A 6,336-nucleotide genomic window follows, 5' to 3' on the forward strand; every position below is an offset into this window, starting at 1 on the left:
CAATGCAAGGTTTTTCTATTTTCTTTTATGCCTGTTGTGTAGATTACTATAGTAACAACAGCAGACTCTCTAATTTTCTTGATTGCGAGCTCAGAGCTGAAGAGGTGAGGGGAGGTGGGGTGGAATGTAGCTTTCTGTCTATTTATTTTTGAGACGTCCATGAAAAAAAAAACTCCACAGAATCAAACATCTGAAGGAAAAGATTGTTATCTTTTCTGGTTTTATGATGGTGTGCCAAGAATGGTTTTCTCTGAAGCTTTGATCAGGCCATCTATTTTTTTTTTTTAATGATCTTTTCTTGAAAAGAGTAGCTATGCGCCTTCCTTCTTTGAAATCGCGCTCAGTTTCAATTCGGTTATGATCAATCGCAGCTTGCCAAAATTTCAGATTCAGGCGGTCCTATTTACGTAAAAATAGAAGGGAGGATTTGTAGCTCAGGGTCGAACACGGTGCTCGCACGAGCTGGGTGGTTTTCTTGCAGACATTTCGTAAGCCAGCTAGGTAACAGCATCAGTGTGATGGGATGTGGGGTTTTGCTCCCTGTTTATATATAGTGGCTTCCCGTGCTAGTGTTAGTGGAGGTGTGTAAGAGAGGTAGCCGCATAATGGGTGGAAAAAGATGCTACAAAGGAACCATCAGATTGAATAAACTGCTGAAGTTACATCAACTGATTTCAACCGATGGAAAAGAATTCCCATCATCTTTCAAAGAATTTTTGAGCAGCGTTCAGGGCAAATTATGTTGTGCTTGCATTTGTCTAGTTACCCAGTGGCCAAGAGCTCATCTGAGCTGGCTGTGCTACCTAACTAGTTTGGTGACAGAATAACAGAATTGGAAGGGACCTTAGAGATCTTCTAGTCCAACCCCCTGCTCAGGCAGGAAACCCTACACCGTTCCAGATAAATAAGTGTCCAATCACTTCTTAAAAACCTCCATTGATCGAACTCCCATAACTTCTGGAGGGAAGCTATTCCACTGATTAATTGTTCTCATTGTCAGGAAATTCCTCCTTAGTTCCAAGTTGCTTCTCTTCTTATTATTTTTCATCCATTGCTTCTTCTCCTTCAAGGATAGGTTGACCTCGTCTTCTTTGTGGCAGCCTCTCAAATATTGGAAGGCTGCTATCATGTCACCCCCTCGCACTTCTTTTCATTAAACTAGACATACCCAATTCCAGCATCCATTCTTCAAACATTTTAACCTCCAGTCCCCTAATCACCTTTATTGCTCTTCTCTGCACTTTTTCCAAAGTCTCAACATCTTTTCTGTAATGTGGTAATCAAAATTGGATGCAGGATTCCAGGTGTGGTCTTATTAAGGTTTTATGAAGTGGTGCTAATACCTCACACGATTTCCTATCTTTGCCTTTGTTTATATGACCAAGGATTGTATTATTAGCTCTTTTTTTGCAGCTGCCACACATTGCTGGCTCATTTTTAAATGATTGTCCACTAGGACTCCAAGGTCCCTCTCAAAGTTTTTACTATTGAACCAGGTACCACCTATATGCCTATGTGTAAAACCATGCTTTTCTCCATATAATTCAGTTTGGTGACAGAGTAGAGTAAGAGAGTTGGAAGGGACCTTGGAGGTCTTCTAGTCCAACCCCCCTGCTCAAGCACAACACCCTATACGATTTCAAACAAATGGCTGTCCAATCACTTCTTAAAAACTTCCAGTGTTGGAGCATTTACAACTTCTGGAGGCAAATCGTTCCACTGATTAATCGTTCTAACTGTCGGGAAATTTCTCCTTTTTTCAAAAAAAATTGAATTTATATCCCGCCCTTCTCCGAAGACTCAGGGCGGCTTACACAGTGTTAAGCAATAGTCTTCATCCATTTGTACATTATATACAAAGTCAACTTTTATTGCCCGCAACAATCTGGGTCCTCATTTTACCTACCTTGTAAAGGATGGAAGGCTGAGTCAACCTTGGGCCTGGTGGGACTTGAACCTGCAGTAATTGCAAGCAGCTGTGTTAATAACAGACAAACTTAGTCTGCTGAGCCACCAGAGGCCCTTAATTAATTCCAGGTTGCTTCTCTCCTTGATTAGTTTCCATCTGTTGCTTCTTGCCTTGCCTTCAGCTGCTTTGGAGAATAGATGGATCCCCCCCCCTCATTTCTTTGTGGCAGCCCCTCAAATATTGGAAGACTATCATATTGCCTCTAGTCCTTTTTTAAATAAGTTAAACCAGACATATCCAATTCCTGCAACCATTCTTCTTATTTTTTAGCCTCCAGTCCCCTTATCTTTTTTGCTGTTCTGTGCACTAGAATCTCAACGTCTTTTTTATATTGCGGCGACCAAAACCGGATGAAATTACTCCTAGTGTGTGGACTTACTAAGGCATTATAAAGTTGTAATAGCACTTCACATGATCTTGATTCTGTCCCTCGGTTAATGTGGCCCAGGACTGCACGGGGCTTTTGACCTAGCTCGAATCCCCGGGAATGCAGAAAAATAGGCTTTTATGTCATTAAACTCAAGAGAAGCAGAGCGATGTTCAAGGGCTTTATAGTGGGACCACGGAAGACGAGATTGCAATTTTAGGAAGAGAATGAAAAGACTCTGTCGGAAATGACAGGAAGTGTCCTCGTTATCTGCATCTTCTGAAGTATTTTGAATCAATGGCCATCATTAAGGTGATTATACCTCTAAGACTTCCATTAAGAGCTCAGGCTTCTAACTTATAAAAGGTGATTTATAAATGTATCCTGTATATAATATTTGCAGGAAGATTACTTCTCTCCTTTCCCTCCCTTCTTCCCTCTCTCCTTCCTTCCTTCCTTCCCTACCTCCCTCTTTCCCTTCCTTCCTTCCTTCCTCCCTCCCTCCCTCCCTTCCTCTCTCCCTCCCTCCCTCTGTCCCTCCCTCTGCCTGCCTGCCTGCCTTCCCTCCCTCCCTTCTTCTGTCCCTCTCTCTGCCTTCCTTCCTTCCTTCCTTCCTTCCTTCCTTCCTTCCTTCCTTCCTTCCTTCCTTCCTCCCTCCCTCTGCCTGCCTGCCTGCCTCCCTTCTTCCTTCCTGTCTCTCTTCTGAACCTCCCTCTATCTGCCTACCTACCTTCCCTTCCTCCCTCCCTCCCTCCCTCCCTCCCTCTTTCCCTCTCTCTGCCTTCATTCCTTCCTCCCTCCCTTTCTTCTTCCTCCCTCTGCCGTTCCCTCTGCCTCCTTCCCTCCCTCCCTCCCTCCCTTCCTATCTCCCTCTGCCCTTCCCTCTGCCTCCCTCCCTCTGTCCCTCTCTCTGCCTTCATTCCTCCCTCCCTTCTTCTTCCCTCTGCCCTTCCTCCTCCCTTCTTCTTCCTCCTCTGCTCTTCCTCTGCCTCCTTCCTCCTCCTCCCTCCTCCTCCCTCCTTCTTCCTCCCTCTGCCCTTCCTCTGCCTCCTCCTCCCTCTGTCCCTCTCTCTGCCTTCATTCCTCCCTCCCTCCTTCTTCCTCCCTCTGCCCTTCCCTCTGCCTCCTTCCTCCCTCCTTCCTCTCTCCTCCTCCTCCCTTCCTATCTTCCTCTGCCCTTCCCTCTGCCTCCTTCCCTCCCTCCCTCCCTCCCTTCCTCCCTCTCCCCTTCCCTCTGCCTCCCTCCCTCCCTCCCTCTGTCCCTCTCTCTGCTTTCCTCCCTCCCTCCCTTTGCCCTTCCCTCTTCCTCCCTCCCTCCCTCCCTCCCTTCTTTCCTCCCTTCCTTCTGGGCTGTCAGTATCATTTGGGCATCCATCATAACTTTGAACAGATGCTAAGCAACGGGTCGTAAGTCGAAGACTTATCTTCACAGAAGGAAGCTATTTTTTCCCCTTATATGATCTATTCTAAACCTTTTTTTAAAAAAACAAAAAAAAACACCCCTAAAAAACCTAAACATCTGCCTGTTGTTTGTCCTAAATCTCTTCCAGTGGTAGTTTTTCTGGAAACATCTCTTGATTACTGGGTCTGTGCAGAATCCCCTAGGAGCCAAAGGAAGTAAAATTTTGCCTGCATGGATCAGGTAGTTGGGAAGGTGTATCTGAGGAGCAGCAGCTATGATAATCAGGCAATCGATGTAGCTGTGTGAAAGCATCTCTAATGGATTGTCTTGTTTCAAAGGCAAACAAGAGAAAACAAAACAAAACACCCCCCCCCCCAATTTTCTTTTAATTTCATTTTACCGAGGGATGTAATTCGTATTCTCACCTGCTTTGCCATGCTAACAAGCAACTTTTCACCTTCTTCTTTCTTCCGTCAAAAAGAATCACTCGGCTACTCGATCATTAAAGAGCCACCGAATCATTTCTAACGAAAAGCCGGAGACGAGTGATTTTGAATGCAGGTAGTCCTCGACTTGCAACCATTCGCTTAGTGACCGTTCACTGAAAAAAAAAGTGACTTATGATCATTGCAGCATCCCTTTGGTCATGTGATCCAAATTTGGACGCTTGGCCACCGGCATGTACTTATGACGGTTGCAGTTTTGGGATCGCTATTTGCAACCTTCCCAGCCGGGTAGCAGACTCAGTGGGAGAAACTGGATTCACGCAATGACCACGTGATTCACTCAACAACTGCAGTGACTCGCTTAACAACCATGGCAAGAAAGGTCATAAAATCAGGCGCCACTCACTTCACAACTGCCTTGCTTAGCAATGGAAATTGCGGTCCTAAGTGCAGTCGTAAGTCGAGAACAACCTGTACCTTACTAAATATTTATGGAGATTCTCAGCCATCCAGGTCACGGTTGTCTCAAAGGTGTTTTTTCAGGAGGGAACTGGACTTTGTTTTTCTTTGAAGACGTTTTGCTTCTCATCCAAGAAGCTTCTTTCAGTTCTGACTGATTCACCCTTGATGCCGAACTGATGAAGCTTCTTGGGTGAGAAGTGAAACCTCTTCAAGGAAAAACAAAGAAAGTCCAGTTTCTTCTTGACAAACAACATTTGGGACTGTACATTACTGTTATTTTATTGTTCTGAAAAAAGTTGGAAATTAAACTCCCTCCTTTCCACTTCCTTCTTTTCGATGTTCTTCTTTTCTTCCCCCTGGACTCCGACAGCTTCCTGACCTTCGGACCTTTCGCCGCGAACTTAAGACACATCTATTTTCTTGCGCAGGACTGGCCTAAAATTTTAAAATTTTTGGATGATTTTATGGGTTTTTAATTTTTATAATTTTTTAGGGTTTTGAAATGTATTTTAATTAGTTGGGCCAAATTTAAGTAAGTTTTTTAATCATTGTTTTTAACTTGTATTGTATGTGTCTTGATTGTTGTTTTATTTGGCTGTTAACCGCCCTGAGTCCTTTGGGAGAAGGGCGGTATACAAATTAAATAATAATAATAATAATAATAATAATAATAATAATAATAATAATAATAATAATAATAATAATAATAATAATAATAATAATCATCTATTTTCTCTTTCTTGTCCTTCTTCTCCCCTTTGTCTGTCTTCTCCTTCTCCTCCTTCCTCTTTCTTCTTTCTCCTTCTCTTTCTCCTTTTCCTTTCTCCTTCTCTTTTCTCCTTCTCCTCCTCCTTCCTCCTTCTCCTCCTCCTTCTTCCCTTCCTCCTTCTCTTTTCTCCTCCTTCTCCTCTTTCTCCTTCCTCCTTCTCTTTTCTCCTCCTCCTCCTCCTCCTCCTCCTCCTCCTCCTCCTCCTCCTCCTCCTCCTCCTCCTCCTCAGAATAACAGAGTTGGAAGGGACCTGAATGTCATCTAGTCTCAAGCAGGAACCCCTCCTCTCCCCCACCACTTATATCTTCTACTCCTCCTTGCCTATCTTCTCCTTCTTCATAACTGAAATGCAAGGAAGGGGTCCTTCTGAGAAAACCAACCAATCCCATCCCATCCGGTGGCTCTATCCCACCCTCTCCTTCCTGCAAGCGTTAAGACTATATCAAACCCAGAAATTGCAACACTCCAGAGAGGAAGTGGGCGGGACGGGGTGGGCAGAAGGAGAGTAAAACTCACATTTAATCCACATGAGCCTGGCCTTATGACTGCCTGCGATGCTGCAGTGATAGAAAGGTGGTGTGAACTAATTGCCACTCCTGTTAACAATGATGTCAAAGGATTACCAACAATTGCCACCTAATAAGCAACATGTCATCTGCACTTACCTTGCACCCTGCTGTGGAAGAAGCTGCATCGACACAGTAAGAACACAGCAATTGTGTGATTGGCACTCTGTGTTCAGGATGTGATAGGGCTTAACGGAAACACTGCACAAATGTGCTTTGCTGAAAGACAAACTAGCTGTAGAAAAGATGCTTCAAGCAGAGGTCAGGAAGAGCTGTCTTCTCCATGCCCTAATGCAGTGTTTTCTCAATCTAGACAACTTTTAAGATGCCTGGACTTCAACTCCCAGAATTCCCC

At 44.3% G+C, this 6,336-nt stretch overlaps 1 long non-coding RNA gene across 1 annotated transcript in view; it reads right to left on the reverse strand.

Moving 5' to 3' along the window:
* LOC131197237 (uncharacterized) overlaps nucleotides 1-6,114 on the reverse strand; it is a 26,042-nt gene extending 19,928 nt beyond the window's left edge. The window contains exons 1-2 of the long non-coding RNA XR_009154915.1: nucleotides 6,081-6,114; nucleotides 4,164-4,339 (exon numbers count right to left, since the gene is read on the reverse strand). This is a non-coding gene — a long non-coding RNA (uncharacterized LOC131197237). The remainder of the gene's footprint in view (nucleotides 1-4,163; nucleotides 4,340-6,080) is intronic.
* Nucleotides 6,115-6,336: the final 222 nt, after the last annotated feature.

Source organism: Ahaetulla prasina, chromosome 4 (genome assembly GCF_028640845.1).
Source record: "Ahaetulla prasina isolate Xishuangbanna chromosome 4, ASM2864084v1, whole genome shotgun sequence".
In the NCBI taxonomy this organism is placed as follows: Eukaryota; Metazoa; Chordata; class Lepidosauria; order Squamata; family Colubridae; genus Ahaetulla; species Ahaetulla prasina.